Source organism: Schistocerca gregaria, chromosome 8 (assembly GCF_023897955.1).
Source record: "Schistocerca gregaria isolate iqSchGreg1 chromosome 8, iqSchGreg1.2, whole genome shotgun sequence".
Lineage (NCBI taxonomy): Eukaryota > Metazoa > Arthropoda > Insecta > Orthoptera > Acrididae > Schistocerca > Schistocerca gregaria.
In genome coordinates this window covers 308,567,748-308,588,415 of record NC_064927.1, presented here as the reverse complement: position 1 = coordinate 308,588,415, position 20,668 = coordinate 308,567,748, and the positions used below count along the sequence as shown (strand labels likewise).

Sequence of the window (20,668 nt, the reverse complement as noted above, 5' to 3'; positions counted from 1 at the left end):
AACTTGAAAATCTTTGACAGAGATTTTGTATCCGCTTCATGTGCAGGGACCTCAGTCATCATCTCATACTATTATTTTGACTTCTACCAAAACCCAGCCAATGTCGTTTCTGTGTAGAGTCTGAAGGGTTAACCCTATTACTGCTTTCTTTCTGTAGGATTTAAGACAATTTATTACAGCAACTGTTGGTTTGTTCCGTTTCATTACATATGGCCGAACATTAGGTGTGGGGATGACCTTTTGGCTAAGGATTCTTCCATATGCCTGGCAGTTCTAATTCCAAGAACTGATCTGTTGTTATTAAGTCCTGGCTAATTTTTGTGTGTAAAAAATTTATATTCCATTGTAATTTTTTGTGTTCCATTTGCTGTCACTCCTACATTTTAAATGAGTTGTTTACCTTATTATTCTTGCCCTCTGTCTACGCACTACATTTCTGCCTTACTGTTCTTCTACATCTACATCCACATCCATACTCCACAAGCCACCATATGATGCATGATGAAGGATACCATGGACCACTACTAGTCATATGATCTCCTATTCCACTCACAAACAGAGTGAGGGAAAAATTACTGTCTACAAGCCTCTGTATGATCTCTAATTTCTCTTCTCTTGTCTTCACAGCCCTTATGCAAAATGTGTATTGGCAGCAGTAGAATAAATCTTCAGTCAGTCTCAAATGCCATTTCTCTAAATTTCTACAGTAGTGCATCACAAATAGGGCATCATCTTCCCTCCAGGGATTTCCATTTCAGTTAGTGAAGCGTCACTTTAATACTTGCATTCTGGCCAGACCTCCTGGTAACAAATCCAGCAATATTCTTCTGAAGTACTTTGACATCTTCCTTTAATCTGACATGGTGATGATCTCGAACACTTTAGCAGTACTCACGAATTGGTCGCACTAATGTTCTGTACACCATCTCCTTTATAGATGTGCTACACTTACCCAAAATTCTCCCAATAAAATGAAACTGCGTGTTTGCTTTCCCTACTATCTATCTGATGTGCTCAAGCTCATTCCATTTCATATCTTTTTGCAACATTATGCCTAGATATTTAATCAGTGTGACTGTGTCAAGCACCTGTATTCAAATATTATAGGATTGTTTTTCCTACTCATACACATTAATTTACATTTTTCTACATTTAGAGCAAGTAGCCATTCATCACAGAAATAGAAATTCTGTCTAAGTCAACTTGTGTCCTCCTACAGTCACTCGGTGATGACACCTTCCCTTACATCACAGCGTCATCAGCAAGCAGCTGTAATTTGATGTTCACCCTGTCAATAAGATCATTTATGCATACAGAAAATAAGGGCTCTCCCATCACACTTCCCTGGGGCACTCCTGACGATACCCTTCTCTCTTATGAACGCTTGCTGTGCAGGACAACATAGTGTGATCTATTATTGAACAAGTCTTCGAGCCACTTAACACATATGGAACTCCAATCCATATGTTCTGACCTTCATCAGCAGTCTGCAGTGGGGCTTTATGTCAAACATTTTCCAGAAATCTAGGAATAGGAAGTCTTCCCTTTGCCCTCCATCCAGGGATTCCAGGAGGTTGTGTGAGAAAAGGGCAGACTGAGTTTTGCATGAGCAATGCTTTCTAAATTTTTGCTGATTTGTGGACTGTCTCAAAACAATTTATTCTATTTTAACTCAGAATGTGTGCAAGAATTCTGCAGCAAGCCAATATTAAGGATATTGGTCTGTAATTGTGTAGGTCTGTTATTTTAGTTTTCATAAGGACAGGAGTCTCCTGTGCTTTTTTTCCAGTCACATGGGATTTCTCACTCTGTGAGATTCATGATAAATTTGAGCTAAGTAAGGGTCGATGCAACAGAGTACTCTTCTTTAAAACCAAATTAGGATTCAATCTGCACCTGGTTGATTTATTTGTTTTCAACTCTTTCAGTTGCTCCTCTATGCTAAGGATGTCTATTTCTAAATCCTGCATTTGGGAGTCTGTGCGACAGTGGTATGTTTGTATGATCATCCTACGTAATGATTTCTAATTGCATGATATTTAAAACTTCTCCTTTCCTTTTGCTGTCTTCTATTGCCACCCCAGACTCATCGATGAGTGACTGGATAGGAACCTCTGTCCTGCTTAGCGATTTTATGTATGACCAGAATTTTCTCATATTTTGACAAGATCTTTCACCAACATATGATGGTAGAAACTGTTGAGTGCCTCGCGTGTTGATCTTACAGATGCATAAATTTCTACTTTTGCCTCTTGACATTTTTACATTCCCCTTTCTTTTTTTTTTTTTTTTTTTTTTTTACTTGGCACACACATGTCAAGAACACTATTTACAATAAGTTTAAACTTTGCCCAAAATTCCTCTACATCTGTCATATTGGAACTAAATAATGTCCATTCATTGTCTTCTTTCTCTGGGGCCATTCCATGTCAAATTACCCAGGTCACATCATTGTCATGTCAGATTTGCATGAAACTTTGTATATGTGAGGGGCATTCAAAAATAAACAAGCTGGAGGCATAATTACAGAAACAAGTACTTGTATGTTAGAAATATTGACCCTGGCTGTTTTGAAACACTTGTCCCATTGTGACAAGGCAGTGAATGGCTGTCTCATAAAATTCCCAGGGCTGCGATGTTAACCAGCTGTGCGCATACAGCTGGACATCGTCGTCCAAGGTGAATTGTTTGCCCCTATGCTGACATTCTTCTTTGACCAAGATGGCCCTCTTCTGATTCACTTCCTAATTCCTGCAGCATGGAACAAAAGTGAACGCTCAGTGTTACTCGCAAACCTTGACCACCTTTCACCAAGTGATCAAATCAAAACGACTAGACAATCTCACCCCTTGGGTCATTCTTCTCCACGACAATGCAAAGCCACATATGGCCAACACAGTCGCCGCACTCCTGCAGGAATTAAAATGAAAGGTTCTCAGCCACCCACCATACAATCCGGACCTCTCTCCCTGTGATTACGCCATTTTTGGTCCCTTTAAAAAGGCTCTGAGGGGCAAACGATTCACTTCAGATGACGACATCCAGCTGTACGTGTGTAACTGGTTAACACTGGAGCCCTGGGAATTTTATGAGACAGCCATTCACCGCCTTGTGTCACAGTGGGACAAGTGTCTCAATGGCCAGGGTCAATACCTCATACATACGGGTATTGGTTTCTGTAATTATGCCCCGGCTTGTTTCTTTTTGAACGCCCCTTATATTTATACATATAAGAACTTCTGAAAATTCCGTTTAGTCTGAGTCTAAAACTTTTTTACATTGAATTTTCTGTATAATGATGCTCTGATAATTTGACTTTATGAGAATGTCCATGTAAAGTGGTACTTACATACAGAAATACTCATAACTCAGCTGTATATGAAGCTTTTGATTTGAAATTTGTTTCAGAAATTAAGACAGGAATATAGTTAACAACAAATCATTTACTTAAGCTGTAAAGCTAGAAAGAAAATTACAAAAATACAGGGTGATTCAAAAAGAATACCACAACTTTAAAAATGTGTATTTAATGAAAGAAACATAATATAACCTTCTGTTATACATCATTACAAAGAGTATTTAAAAAAGGTTTTTTTTTTCACTCAAAAACAAGTTCAGAGATGTTCGATATGGCCCCCTCAAGACACTCGAGCAATATCAACCCGATACTCCAACTCGTTCCACACTCTCTGTAGCGTATCAGGCATAACAGTTTGGATAGCTGCTGTTATTTCTCGTTTCAAATCATCAATGGTGGCTGGGAGAGGTGGCCGAAACACCATATCCTTAACATACCCCCATAAGAAAAAATCGCAGGGGGTAAGATCAGGGTTTCTTGGAGGCCAGCGATGAAGTGCTCTGTCACGGGCTGCCTGGCGGCCGATCCATCGCCTCGGGTAGTTGACGTTCAGGTAGTTACGGACAGATAAGTGCCAATGTGGTGGCGCTCCATCCTGCTGAAATATGAATTGTTGTGCTTCTTGTTCGAGCTGAGGAAACAGCCAATTCTCTAACATCTCCAGATAATGTAGTCCAGATACAGTAGCACCTTCGAAGAAAAAGGGACCAAAAACTTTATTGGCTGAAATGGCACAGAAAACGTTCACCTTAGACGAGTCACGTTCATACTGAGTTGTTTCCCGCGGATTCTCAGTGCCCCATATACAGACATTGTGACGGTTGACTTTCCCGTTAGTGTGGAAAGTTGCTTCATCACTAAACACAATCTTTGAAACGAAAGATTCATCTGTTTCCATTTGAGCAAGGATAAAATCACAGAAATAGATTCTTTTAATCTTATCAGCTGCAGACAGTGCTTGAACCAATTTCAGACGATAAGGTTTCATAACTAACCTTTTCCGTAGGACTCTCCATTCAGTTGATTGTGAAATTTGCAGCTCTCTGCTAGCTCTGCGAGTCGATTTTCGTGGGCTGCGAACAAATGCTTGCTGGATGCGTGCTACATTTTCATCACTCGTTCTCGGCCGTCCAGAACTTTTCCCTTTGCACAAACACCCATTCTCTGTAAACTGTTTATACCAACGTTTAATGCACCACCTATCAGGAGGTTTAACACCATACTTCGTTCGAAATGCATGCTGAACAATTGTTGTCGATTCACTTCTGCCGTACTCAATAACACAAAAAGCTTTCTGTTGAGCGGTCGCCATCTTAGCATCAACTGACGCTGACGCCTAGTCAACAGCGCCTCAAGCGAACAAATGTACAACTAAATGAAACTTTATGGCTCCCTTAATTCGCCGACAGATAGTGCTTAGCTCTGCCTTTTGTGGTTGCAGAGTTTTAAATTCCTAAAGTTGTGGTATTCTTTTTGAATCACCCTGTGTATTAATATAGGTCACTTTCAAATTTCTAGAAAAATTACAAAGATGTTGAAAAACACTTATATCACAGTAGCTTAGTGCCCATTGCTTTGCCTGCATCGACTGTATGGCCTGCAGATATTTTTTGTTTTTATTTAATTTTAATAAAATTTTTATGTTGTTTACAAATTGCAACACCTTCTAAGCTTTTCACGCTGATTATGGTCAAGGCCATATAGGCATGGTCTTTTCTGAATGTACTTCTGACCAAAAAGTGGTTCTGGTAGGGAGTCCAAAGTGTTTGTTAATCATGCATTTTGCTTTCTTGTGGAGATATTTCCATAGCAAGTTTCATCCCCTAATATATATTTCTTTGTATCTAATTGCGAAGTGAAATACCAGTTTTCATAAATTTAAGCTTTACAATTTTTTTTAATATAGGCCTAATGAAATATTTTCTTAAAAATTTTCGTTCCGCAATATAGAGCACTCTCAACTCCTGTCGTGTCGTGGTTGTGGGGTACGATGTTTGACTGCAACGTGGGAGATCTGGATTCAAGTTTTTTTTTGCTAAAAATCAATCAAGTGAAACACTTTTTTTTAAAAAAAAATTGCTGACTGAGGAGTCAAAATACCAGTTGCCATAGATGTAGCCTTAAAAATCCTTTAGTAGTTCTTTAGTAATTTTTTATTTTCAAAAAAAAAAACTTTCACTGACTATTTTAACCCCTTAGTGGTTGAATTTCCAAAAATGCTGAAATGTATTTTTATTAATTATCTGACTGAGAAATCAAATACCAGTTTTTATAGTTCTATCTTCAAACTTTCCTTAATGGCGACAAACTTTAAAAAGCCTTTCATTCCCTGTTTAATCCCCTTAGGAGTGGAATTTCAGACAATCCTTTCTGTAACTATGCCTGCAGTATAAGATCCTCAGCCTCTCCAAACTTCAAGCTTCTGTCCTTAGCAATTTGGACTGGGTAATGATGAGTCAGAGAATCACTTTGACCCTATTTCACCCCCTTAGGGTTTGAATTTCCAAAAACAGTGAAACACATATTTTTTCATCTTTGATCTTGGATCCAAAACACCAATTTTCAAAGATTTGGCTTTAAAAATGCTTTTGCAATGAAATGTTTTCATAAATCCTTTCATCACCTTAGGGGTTGAATTTCCGAGAACAATGACATGTATGTTTTATTTCTAACTGTGAAGCCAAGTACAATTTTTTATAATTTAATAATGAAAATGTTTGCACAATGAAATATTTCCATAAAAACTTTCATCCCCCTTTTCACCCTCATAAAGGGTTGTGTCTTCAAAAACAGTAAAACATGCATTTTTTTATTTGTAACTGAAAATCCAAATTTAAATTTTCGTAGATTTAGCTTTAAAATGCTTTCACAATGAAATATTTTTATTTATGGCCGAGAAACTAAATACCAATTTCCATAAGTCTACCTTCAAAATTGCCTTAACAGTGACATTTTTCTTAAAAAGAAAACCTTCATCTCCTATTTCACTCCTTTAGGGTTGGAATTTCGAAACATCCCTTCCTTCTTCTCTGAATTTCAAGTTGCTGTCCTTTGCAGTTTGGGATGTTCGATGATGAGTCACTCAGTCAGCCTCATGTGTATGTAGAGATTCCTCCAACATGCTGGGAATCTTGTTTTGGTCCCAAATAATTCCCCAGGTTGTAGGCTTTCTAATAAAATAAAAAATATTAATGAGTTTTCTGTGAATGGGCTCGTAAATAAATCAGAAATCAAAAAGCTTTTTAATGTGATGAAAAACAGATCATTCCTAGTAAGTTCATCAGGTTCTAACTCCCACTGTCTCAGATTTTCATGAATTTTTTTGTACTTGTTACTTTTTCCATGGTAATAACAAGTGCAAAATTTTTCCATGTATATTTCATACAGTTTTTTAAGAAAAATATGGTAAAGTTTTCAAAAAGCTTGCACTGGGACTAAAGCTTCCCATTTGAATTGCATTACTTTAGGGAAAAAATTAGAACTTAGTTAATTTTCAACAAATTGTTACCACATTTTTCCCAATACCAAAAAAAGAATTGATCTTCATCTGAAAAACATTTAATGACTCCCCTCGACTTATGGTATTATAGAAAATCAACTTTAGTTGTTATGGCTGAAACAATGATCTCGTAAATATGCAAAATACTTTTGTACAGAGTTGTTATCAGGCCAGTTTTTTTTATATTGAAACTCAAATACGATGTGATTAAAAACAAATAAAAACTGCCTGGGTTTTCACATATAGAGGATGTTAATTTAAAGTATTTGTAACATTGTTAAAAGGTCTTTTAAAGCACGTAATGTAACTACTAAGCTTTAGTGCAAGTTTCTTGTTTGGTTAAACCATTAAAAGTACAGAGCCAAAAGTTATAATTTTAACAGAAATATTTTCATTATTAATATTAACTTTATTTAAAAGTATCAGATGTGTATATTTATGTGGCTTCAGCTGTCAGAGACTGCAGTCATGTGTGAGTTGCATTTGCATGCTTGTGTGTGTGTGTGTGTGTGTGTGTGTGTGTGTGTGTGAGAGAGAGAGAGAGAGAGAGAGAGAGATCTATTTTTAACAAAGGCCTTATTGGCCAAAAGCTTATATCGTGACAGTCTTTTTGTTGTGCCTATCTGTGACTCAATATCTCCACTATATGGTGAGTAGGAACTTTCCTTCTTATTAAGATTATTTATTTAATACCGACTATGAAGTGCATAATGTGGTTACACACACACACACACACACACACACACACACACACACACACACACACACAAAACAACAACAACAACAATTGACGAAGACGAACACCCTCAGTTCTACTGTCCAAAGATTCATTTGTACACTTATGACAAAGATATGAAAAACTCACATAACACAGATATTAAAAGGTATATCATTTTTCTTTTAATATCGATACTTCCTTCAAAGTAAAGTAAAAGGTGAGTATTGAATTTCACATGGATTTAATCTTCTGCTCTCCAGTTCTTTCATGCAGCATCTCAAATCGAATCCTTTCCAGTGGCTTGGTTAGTAGGTCAGCTAACTGGTTGGTCCCATCAATGTGCTCTAATTCAAGATCCCCATTCAAGAATTTTTCCCTGATATAGAAGTGACGGACTTCTATGTGCTTTGGTTTTCGATGATATCAACATATGGATAGCTGAAATTCCATTAGACTCAACCATTCTAAATCTTTTCAGAATTTCCTTTGTGTAATCTTCTTGGTTCACTGCTATTGACCTGTCTTCATTTTGCTGTATCTTCAAACCCAAAAAGTTGTTGGGGACCCTTAAGTTGTATAAAACTCCAGCTTCAACATTTTTCAACATTTTTATGAACACTACAATATCTGAGCTGTTCCTGCCCACAACTAAACCACTATCTATATAGATTGCAGCATGTAGACAGTTCTTGTTGCTCCAATGGTAGTAGAGACACAAATCAGCATCACTGTTTTTAAGTCCGGCCTTCATCATGAAATCTACAAAACGTTTCTTCCAACAATGTAATGCTTGTTTGAGACCATACAGACTTTCCTTCAGCAGACAAACACCCAGTACATCTTCGAAACCTTCAGGTTTTTCCATGTATACATCTTCTTTGAGTACAGCATTTAGAAAAGCTGTTTTGACATCAAACGGGTTGAGCTTCAATTTCTCTGCAGCAGCTACTGCCAATAGAGTCCAAATTGCATCATAATGCATGACAGGGCTGAACGTTTCTTCGTACTCAATTCCTTCTCTTTGTATGTGTCCTTTGGCCACAAGTCGACCTTTGAAGTGAGCTTTCCTATTTTCTGCAGTTTTCTTGCGTAGAAATCTATACACCACTTGGATGTATTATTGTCTTTCAGGGACTTCAATTCTTCATGAATGGCTTCCAGGCACAAATTTTTATTGCTAGACTGCAAAACTTCTGCATATGAACTTGGATCCTTGTCCCTGATTATAGGAGTTCCAGCCATGTACACATAATGTCCACTGCTCATCCATTCTGATTTCTTCCTCTTTCATTTGCTTCTTTGTTTATCACTCAAAACTTTGGTTCCTCCAGAACTTGATACCATATCCAAATCTTCTTCTTCCTCCTCATTTCTTCCTCTGGAACTTGATGTTGTCTCCAAGTCTTTTTCCACTACACTTACTCTTTCTGTTCTCTCGTCATGGCTGACAGCTTCTGACTCATCAGAACTCTGATTAGGCTGACTCTGTTGAACAGTGTCTTCACAAGCAACTTAAAATTCAGCATCACTGGTGTGCATATTGCATACAACTTCAGGCTTGAATTTTACATCATGACTTAGTACAAATTTTCTTTGAGGTGGAATCCAGACGCTAAAGCCATCTCTGTCATTTATGTACCCCACAAGACGTCCAAGTACAACTTTGTCATCAAATTTTGAACAAAAACTCTTAATTACATGCACATAACATTTTTCCAAGGATTCTCGGACGATCCAGGTTGCCCTCTGGTTGTCCATACCACAGTTCATATGGAGGCTGTTTTCAGTAGTGGACTTCACAGTGCGATTTAAAAGATATACAGCAGTATTGCAGGCTTATGCATACAGTTCCTGTGGCAATGTACTGGGGTCCAACATTGAATGTGCACACTCCCCAATAGTGCAGTTTTCTCTTTCTGTAACACTATTTTGCTGTGATGTGTAAGGTGAAATGATGCAGTGCTCTATGCCTCTGATTGCGAGTAATTCTAAGACATTCTTTTTATCAAACTGTCTTCTTCCATCACACCTGAATTGTTTGACAACATGACCATTTGCCTTGGCTTCATTCAAGAACTGTTCCAGGACTATACTGTCTTCAAATTTCTGCTTAAGAAAGAAAATTTTACAGAACTTGCTAAAATCGTCTTTGAAACACAAGTAATAGCAAGCTTTTCTGAGAGACTTTGTAGACATATGTCCATTTATGCCAGCATGGGTTTGTTCGCCTGTAAGCATTGGTTGATTCATTCTGTTTCTGAATGGCAGTCTGTGCATTTTTCCGAGTGCACATCCATCACAGATTTCTTCTTTGCATCCATCCACATTAATGTTCATCTGCTTCAAGATGTATTTCACTTGTTGTTTGTGCTGATGTCCAAATCTGTCATGGTAAACTTACAGCATATCTGACAATGTCACCAAATACACTTGAGCTGGCTGTACTGGTTTTGCAACACCATGTCGAGAACATAGAGATCATGGCTGACATGACCAGTCATCATTGTTTGCCCAGTCACTGTGTCTTCAGTTTCATCACTTTTGTCATCAAGTCTAGTGCAAAACCTCTTCACACAGCTGCTTTGACAGATAACAAGTGAGCACTCACTTCAGGAATATAAACTACATCTTTCAGTTAACCAATTTTCCTGACATTATTCAACTGCATTTCAATTTTCACAGTTGTCTGTTTCCAAATAGAATTTTTTTCAGGGATGGCGAACTTCATATATGATACGAAATATTGTTTATTTGCATTGATGTGATTTATATTACCACTCTCACAGTACCAACTGTCATTTCAAACACAGTTTTCGACTGAAGCACTAAAATTGTATGACAAAAATGCAACATTCTTTTCCATGTTCTTTTCAGAATGATTGATGCAAATGTTATCTGTCTTTTTCATTGGATACTCTGCTGCCCAATGGCCTACCTGCCCAGATTTGTGGCAAGGAAATCTTCATTTCACGCATTCAACATTATTTTTCGTTTTTTCACTACTGGTGTCATTACTTTTGTTTCACTGAATTATCTTTTTAGGACAACTGTGTGTAACAAACTAAGCTGATTCAACCCTACTTTGATCATGCAATCAAATTGTGCACAATTTTTCGATCAAACCGTTCACACTTTGATGATTTTCAGGTGGAATTGTGTCCCACAGGTCCTTGAAATTGTCATATTCTTTGCCTGGTGTGGAAATAATTCAGCCATTTAAAATTCTTTCAGACATCGCATTTTCATTGTGCTTCTGCAATTTGTCATTCGAATCCACGAAAGGCTTCTGCAGTTTTGCAGTGTATGTACTAATGTCCTCTTTGGTGTCACGTTGAGCACGAAAAAGTGCTTCTATCAACATGTTCAGTCATTGTGTACTGCTTCATTTGAATCCTGCATGTTGCACTTTTTTCAAATTTCACTTGCATGGGTGTATGTTAACACGAGCTCTGCAACAGGTTTTCTTAATACACTTGCTAGTAAACTTGTTGCTTTCACATCATCCTACAACACTGCTGATGTGCCGCCTTTTTCCCAGTGGTTGCATCATGTGGCAATTCAGGACACTTGTTATGTATCATTTATGACACCTTCAAGTGCATATATTTGCAACAGCATCAACACGTGCCACTTCCACATCACCCAGTCTTCAGGAGCTTCAAGTTTTTCCATTACCTGTTAAGATTATTTATTTAAAACAGACTACAAAGTGCATAAGCTTTACAATAACCATTACACACACACACACACACACACACACACACACACACACAAAGGTTCAGTTCTGTGACACAGATGAGCACTCTAGGTTCTACTGTCCAATGATTCAATTGTACACAAATGACAATGGTATGAAAAAGTCACATTACACATATGTTACAATATATTTCATTTTTCTTTTAATATTGACACTTCTCTTATATTGTTATTTATGTGATCAGGCACAGTAAATGAAGCACGAAAATATGCCGGTTTGTGCAGAGTAATGGCAGACAATGATACATGCACAGAAAAAACAGCAAAAACCAAAGCATCAAAAAATGAAAGATAACACAAATCAAAGAAAAACAGTGTTGCTTCTTTAAGATAACATTAACATTGTACCATTAACACCCTCCCTCAGTGTTAATTATCAGTGTTACTAAAACAAATTACAACCTCTAAGTAAGTCCTAACAAGGCTCTAAATTTTTCAAATTTTATTTTAGCTTGTGGCTTTGTTAGAGCATCAGCTTGTTGGTCATTTGTGCTAATGTGCTTTAACACAACTTTCTTAGTAAAAAAACCATCTTTCACAAATAAAATTTTCACATCTGTATGCTTTTGAGTTTTCTTGCAAAGGCTTATTATTGGCGTATTGTCTTCATAAAGTACAACAGCTCTTTCACTGCCAGAAAGACTATGATACAAATTACTGAGCCAACAGTTTTTCACTCATTGCCACACTTAAGACTACAAATTCAGATTCTGTTGATTAGAGACACACTGTGAGTTGCTTCTCAGATCCCCATGAAACACTACAATCCAAAACTTTTAAAACATAGTCACTTGTGAACTTTCTGTATACTCTGGCACTAGCCCAATCAGAGTCCACATAACCAATTATAGGATCAGTACTCTTTTCATACCTAGCATATAACAGACCCAGTTTTAGCGTTGTCTTAATGTAACAAAAGACATGTTTTAATGTATTCCATAAATCCAGACTGGCACATGATTGGTACCTACTTAGAGTACTTGCAGCTATACAAATATCTCATCTGGAACCTAACATAGCATACATCAGTGACCCTATTAATTTTCTATACCTCTTGTCAGTGTCTTCATTTTCAGATTTTCCCCTTTTAACTTACTGTGATGAAAAGTTTCCTCCATGGAGGTTGAAACAGAATTACATTCAAATGTATCAAAAACTTTCAACACTTTTTCAAGGTGATTTCTTTGGCAAATAGTAGTAGTACCCTCCCTTAAATTTTGAGCAATATTCATTCCCAAATAGTTCCTAATCATTCACAAATCTTTCATTGTAAACTTATCACTTGACAATAGCTTTAAATTGCCTATTTCACTCTGGGACATAGAAGCTATCAGCAGACCAGTGTTAACAAGTATGTATGCTTTATGGCTATTTTCTGTCTTTACATACAAGCAATAGTCAAAATCACTTCTTACAAATCCAAGCCAGTAACATTCCAATTTTTGGTGAGTCATACAGAGCCTTTATAAGTTTACAAACTTCACCATTCATTTTACTGCAACATGCAGTTGGTAATTTAACAAGTCTCCAACTATCTCTCCATAGAGAAATGGCCTGCAAACATCCAGTTGATAGATAAGAAAGTTATCTTCATTGAGAGAGAGAAATAATAATAATAATAATAATAATAAAGAAATAAGACAGAAAAAGTCTCACTGAAGTTAATTTTGCTACTTAATTGTAATCTCTGAATAAGACAAGCTTTGTTTGAAAGTTTGTGCTACAAGACAGGCTTTATAAGAAACGATATTACATTTCTCATCTCTTTTTTGCCTAAAAACCCACTTTGTGCCAATAACTCCACAATCATTTGGCTTACGTACATAATTCCATGAATTGTTTACTTCCAGGGCATGCAGCTCTCTTGTTATGGCATCTTTCCAATTTTTAGCTTCACTAATAGATATTGCTTTAGTGTAGGTGCTGAGGTGTTCATCATTCACTGCTGTCAAGAGGCCCAACTCATAATCCTCCAAGTAATTCAGGTGTTGAATTTTCCTCCTGAATCTAAGATTCTATGTCTTCTTGTCATCAAAACTGCATCTTCCTCTGCATCCTCAAAAGAAATGTCTCTGTTTTCTGTGTCTTCACTGATTTCTTGTTCTTCTCTAGGCTGACTCTTATTTTCTTCCATGACCTCAGTCCTAATTTCTTCTTCCTGTTCCTCTGAAGCTGAAGCTTTATCTGTGTTCTCTTCATCACAACAAATAGTATTTGATTCTTTTACTTGAACATCAGTTTTCTTTTGCCATTCAGATACTGCTGGTGCCAAGAAAATTACATCTCGATGCACCACAGTTCTCTTTGTGGGAGGAATAAATATTCTGAACCTCTTTACATCATTATCATAACCCATAAAAATTTTTATCTTGTTTTTGGGCCTAGCTTCAGTCTCTTTTCTTTGGGTACAAGGACAGACACACGACTTCCAGATATTTTCAAATCTTCTAAGGTTAACTGTCTCCCATAAAAAGCTTCAAAAGGAGTTTTATCTTCTACAGGACTTGGACCAGTCCAGTTTAGTACATAAGCTGCCATGTTAACTGCTTCAGTCCATAAATGCTTGGGAATTCCTGGAATCATGGAACGAGAAGCTGTAACCAAATTGCACACTACCCTCCCAGCTCTTCCATTTTGCTGTGGTGTGTACACAATGATTCTTTGATGGGTTATGCCATTTTCACTCAAAAATTTACCTAAGTCAGTATTCATAAACTCCAGTCTATTATCACTCCTCAGAACTTTAATTTTGAGACCAGTTTCTCTCTCAGTATTTGCAATAAAATTCCTAATCAAACCTTTAACTTCCTTCTGCTGTTTCATAAAAAATACTTTGCAATAAAAAGAGTGGTCATCCTACAAAAGCAAAAAATTTCTTGCTCCTCCAAGTGAATGCATCTGCGTGGGTCGACGTATGTCATCATGAACCAGTTAAAGTGAGGCATTAGCTCTTGACGAACTGACAGGGAAAGGCAAGCAATGTTGTTTACCAGACAAACATTCTTCAGAAGTCATCAATGAAGTTCACTCCTTTACATAACAAAAATGCTTTCACATTTGTTATGCTGTGATGGAACAATTTTTTGTGCCAGACACGGAAGTTTTCAACATGTCTAGACAAATTGACCAGGCCACTATCAGTACTGACTTATGAAAGCTCACTTGCATCATTAGCTTCAACTACGGATAGTCTTTTATGTGCACACATCAGAGTAACTATTGACAGTTCTGATTGTTTTCCATTTAGTGAAAACAACTTGTGGTACATTTTGTTGACATGTTTGGATAATGTATGAATGTCACATTTAATGTTCAAAAATTCACATTGTTCCTTGTTTAACACTAAAGACATATCTTTGTCTAACACAGTTTCTACAGAAAACAGATTGAATTTCAGTTCAGTCACAAAAAACATTCCACTAAGTACTGTTTTGATAAATTTAACTCTGTTCCATGCATACAGTTCCACCATCAACCACAGTAACTTTCATTGAGCTTTGCACACTGCCAGTTTTGTAACCAGTTCTCTCTTATTGCACATATGCTCACTAACACTTGTATCCATCCAGTTATCTTCTAGATCAAATCCTTCATTCATACAGATAAAGGCATTTACATCCTGAGCTTTTTTGCCTTCCTTTAATTTCAATATCCTGCAGTCCGACTTCAAATGACCTTTTTTCTTACAATAACTGCAGGATCTCATTTCTCTCTGCACTTTACTTTTGTAGTTCTTTGCATAATGACCTTCCTTACCAAAAGCATAACAGGTCATTCTTTGCTGCCTGTTTACATTGACCAAAGCTACCTACGGCTGATTGGACTGGCTATTTCTCTCTCCCTCTATGAGCAATCTTGAAGTTAACTCATTAAGCATCTGCTTCCCAAAGGGGACAGACTACAATACTGAGTGGAAACATTTATATCGCTCTGGCAATGACATTGACACTTTTGTTGTTATCATTTTATCTGAAAGTGGTTCACCTGCTTGCTTCAGTTTTACATCAATTTCTTCTATTTTTGACGTAACTGTAACCACAGAGTCATCACCAAATTGGAGCAAGGAAAACTTGCTGAATTAGGTGAGTACACACTGTGGACTCTTTTTCATACACAGTTCAGTTTTGTCCACATGCCGGCTGGCATACATAAAAGTAGACAATTGAGTGCTGCTGCTTCCGCCCATGTCACAATAAGTTCATGCATTTTTGCATCCATTTCCAGCTATGTTTTACTCCAGCTTCTTTCTCCTATGGTGGCTTAATAACAATACCATTGGCAATATCTAAAAGGCCTTTTACTCTGAATGTCACTTCCATTTGGAATTTCCACACCGTCCTAATTGGTCCCGTCAGACAACTTTAAACACTGAAACTGATGTGTAGATTGTTCCATTGTGCCATGCCAAATTTTGGAGTTATGCATGACACCACCAAACAAATCTCTGCCACTACATTGAAAAACAGACTTATGCACCTCAGCCCACAACCTGTGATCAGGCGTAGTAAGTGAAGCTCGAAAATAGCCTATTTGTGCAGAGTTCATTGTTATGTGTAACAGCTTATAAATAAAGGCAGACAACAATACACACAAATCAAAGAGAAACAGTGTTGCTTCCATAAGATAACATTAACGTTGTGCCATTAACAGTTTAAATGGTAATCATTCTATGCAGACAAATGTTAAATTTAAAACGTACATGTTCAGCAGTGAAGATCCTTGGAGCTCTCAAGTGAAAGTTTTAATAGCATCTCTGTTTTGAATCCATTGCGAGAAATTAAATTATGTTAACTTCAAATTATCTTCATTAAGTCAGCACTCTATATTTTCCTGCATTGTTAACATTCCTACCTGCAGTTTCCAGGTGCTGTGTTCGGCAATGCCTACATAAGACAATAAAGGTCTGGCACAGTTGTTAGATCAGTTATTTCTGCTATAATGGCAGGTTATCAAGATTAAAGCGAGTTTGAAAATGGTGTTTTAGTTGGCGCACAAAGGATGGGACACAGCACCTCGGATGTAGCGATGAAGTGGGGATTTTCGTGTACGGCCATTTCATGAGAGTATTGTGAATATCAGGAATTAGGTAAACTGCCAAATCTCTGACATTGCTGCAGCTGGAAAAAGATCCTGCAAGAACGGGTCCAAAGACAACTGAAAAGAGTCTTTCAATGTGACAGAAGTGCAACCCTTATGCAAAGTGCTGTAGATTTCAGTGCTGGGCCATCAACAAGTGTCAGTGTGTGAACCATTTAATGAAACATCATCGATATGGGCTTTTGGGCTGAAGGCTGACTCGTGTATCCTTGATGACTACACGACACAAAGCTATACATCTTGCTTGGGTCTGTCAACACCGACATTAGATGTTGATGACTGGAAACAAGTTATTTGGTCGGATGAGTCTTGTTTCAAATTGTATTAAGTAGATGGACATGTGTGGGTATAGAGACAACCTTATGAATCCATGGATGGGCCCTGCTTGTCAACAGGGGACTGTTCATACTGGTGGAGGCTCTGATCACCTGCATCCATTCATATCCATTGTGCATTTCGATGGACTTGGGAAATTCCAGCAGGACAATGTGATGCCCCACACATCAAAGATTGCTACAGAGTGGCTCCAGGAACACTCTTCTGAGTTTAAACACTACTTTTGGTCACCAAACTCCTCAGACACAAACATTATTGATCATATCTGGAATGTCGTGCAACATGCTTTTCAGAAGATCTACACCTACTCATACTCATGGATTTATGGATAGTCCTGCAGGATTCATGGTGTCATTTCCCCTCCAGCAGTACTTCAGAAATTAGTCGAGTCCATGCCACATCATGTTGCAGCACTTCTACATGTTCTTGGGGGCCCTACATGATACGAGGTAGGTGTACCAGTCTTTTTGGTTCTTCAGTGTATGTTCTTCCAAATGTGCCTGTTCTGGTGCAGTACATAAAATGTTTTCCAAAGGCACAAAACAAGAGTCATTCTTCCCAGGCCAAAAGAGTGCCACTGGTGGTCAAAGTGGGTGGAGAAAAATCTAGTTCAGCATCTCATTTTTCATCCCACACATTCTTAATGAAGGCAAAGTACAACCTGTCATCATATACAGCTGTCACAAGAATTTTGTTATGGATGGGTATGTATCCACTGCAGGGCATTTTCATTGAATGAGAAATTCAAGGAATTTCTAATGAATCCCAGGAAAGTGGTTTGTAATTGTGAAAATTCCTGGTACCAGGTACTGTGGCGGCTGTCAAAAGTCTCTTCACGAGTTTCTTTCATAGGAAATCTACATTGATTTTCTCTAAGAAATGGAAAGATATTTGCTAATGTTAGCCTTGAAGAAATTGCATACACCAGATGCAGTTGTTAGTTGTACATCATCCTCTAGTTGAAGACTAGCATTTCTCAATACATGTTTTACAATTCCTCCAAATCCATCACACATAGATTTACCATTACTAGTAGCAAAAAAGTAATGTTTAGCATCATTAACTTAAGTTTTTAAAGTTTTTTCTATTTTTATATTGAGTAGCACATACATCAGTGTAACAGCACAAGTTCTTGACTAATGGGTAGTATTAAGCAATTGCTTAATCTTTTCTTTCTTAACAACATTTACAAATCTTACAGCATCATCCATGTCATCACTTATAAAGCAATGGTTTGCTATTATTAGTTTATTGTATTTTCCTCATTTATCACATAAACGCAAACAGGATGGACTGTACAGGTGGTTCTTGTCCAGTGGTAACTCTGGATTCCATTCTGAATTACAAAACTGTAGTTTTCATCAAAATCTCGGGCTTTAAAGAATACCCTGTTATTAACTGCCTCTTGAAATGCGCTGGTTTTGTCACATCCATAACATAACGCTCCTGGTAGTTCATAAAGGTTTTCTTTTCAGCATCAAATGCATTGGATTTTACACCTTCACTTCAATTCTTATCTTTAAAATCCATCAATTGAATTTTACATTTTACATATTCAACTGTCTAATCTTCTTTCTTAGGGCACCAAACTTAAGTGGGTGCTAGAGGTAACTGAAAAATTTCGAAACTTGGTGTATCATAATTAGTAGCAGCCACTTGGTGCATCTCGGTGAGTGGGCACCAGGGGAACGCGAGTGCAAGATTTATACACAGTGCGTATCACGTTTTGTAGTGAAAACTGATATAGGTGAAAGTGTTCAAGGGAAAAGGGGTGGTGGGGGCAGGGAACGGGGGTGGAGGGGCAAAAAGCAATGTGTGTGGGAAAACGCTCTTGAGTTGGCTCTGACTATTAACGTACATTATAGCAATATGTGTTGAAAACCATCAAAGGAAAGAGAAAGAAAGAAAAAGAAATATACTTCACACAACTGTTATACGGCGATACTGATGTTCCTCAAACCATTATTTACATGGAAAATGTAAGTCCTTTTGCTCTGTCTCACACATTGTCCTGATCTGTAACTGAAGACATGGAAGTACAGAGACACGCAATATTTAGCACTAACTTCCAGAGTTTGCTGAGACAGATAAAGCATAGGTACTCCTGTGTAATGTTCCACAATTAATATTTTCATTAAAGTTAAAATGCAGAGGAAAAAAATTGGAAATCACATTTTACAATATATGTACAGTTCACACAAGAATGTTTATTGATTTAAATGGAAGATGCAGCACATCTCACCACCAAATGCAAAAAATGTTATTAAATCACTAGTTAAATTATTATTTGAGGATCATTTCAAAAGTTCTGCACACTGTAAGACAGAGTTGAAAAACAATATATTTTACAAAATACCTTTACAGGCCTTCTAATTAATCTCCATTCTTGCTTATGGCATCCCCCCCCCCCCCCCAACATTTTAGCAACTTATCTATTCCACACCTTCATTGTTTAATTATCTGCTAACAGGTCACCTTCATCAAGTGTATCAAAACGTTTTCCACATAGCTGTTCCCTCAATTTGGGAAACAAATCAAAACTCTGGTGGGTTCATATTAGGACCATATGATGATTGGGGAAGTATTTCTTGTCCAGATTTGTCAAGCATTCCTCTCACTGGTAGGGCGGTATGGACTTTTCCTCTATCGTGCAAAATGAGGACACCAGCTGCAAGCATGTGGAACTCACCTCACAGCAAATTTTCTCATCTTTAACTGCCCAGTTATTAGTCTGTAAGCTGAAGTGACAGACATTCTGACCTCAAATGCAATTTCCTACCATGTGTTTTGTTGGCCCTTTCTCAAAGTTTCATTGACAGTAACCTGAGAAGTGTGGTCTGTTGCAGTTGATAGCATTCTGATTTTTGGGTTTCCTCCATGTTTACTCATCCTTCACAGAAATGAACAGACCACTGTAAGACTGTGCTGTGATTTTCCATTGAGTTCCTTTACACGAAGAGTTTCAATTTTGATGTTACTTTCCACGAAGAGTTTCAATTTTGATGTTGGAATGCTGGTTACTATATGTAATCTGACCTGACTTGATTTTAGCTTCCATTTTAAAACTGAATTACTCCTGACACAGCCATTCAAACCAGCAAACACATATAAGAATGTCACACCTGAAGTCTGCTCACAACCGACATGAATTTCAACTTTACACAGAAGGATACATGGAGTTTGACTGACAAGTAATGCCTCCACCTTCATAACTTTTCAACAGTTGGCAGCATTGTTATATGGCAGGAACTGGCTTGTTCTGTAGCCTCTTCTCTACAGCTCCAGTTGGTGGGTAGTCTTAGCATTGAATGGTTATGTTGTTACATGTAAAGTATGGAATGCTGTGCAGATGGTTGGTCAGTGTGATTTGAGCAACATGCACCCATTGAAATCTTGACAGCAGAAGGTGTCACCCCAAATTAGATTCATCAGAGAATGAAAGCAGTTTATGGTGATTGTGTTAATGTGACTACTGTGCATCTTTTGGCGAGTAAGTTTAAAGATGTCGAAGCAGGAACATCTGACCTGCATGACAAACAAAGATTTGGACATCCTGTGACAGCAACCACCGACTTTCCAAGCAAAATGTTGACAGATTGATTCAGGACAATCGTTGTAGCACTCAGAGAGAAATTGCAAGCAGAATTGGCATTTCACAAGAACATGTGGGTCACATTATTGGTCTGCATGGTGGGTACCCCAGATGCTGACTCCTGACTCTCACCACCATATGGCATCCTCCGTACAGTCCAGATTTAGAACTGTCTGACTTACATCTGTTCCTGATAATGAAAGCCAATCTAAGGGGACATTATTATGCTTCTGATGATACTGAGAAAATTGTGAGACTGTGGTTATGCAAACAGTGTCGACTTCTTCTATGATGGCTTCAGAAAACTTGTTC

General features: G+C 37.6%; 1 protein-coding gene across 3 annotated transcripts in view; it reads left to right on the top strand.

Moving 5' to 3' along the window:
* The window catches only part of LOC126284277 (uncharacterized), a 112,789-nt gene that overhangs the window by 27,950 nt on the left and 64,171 nt on the right, over positions 1-20,668 (top strand). The window lies entirely within an intron of this gene.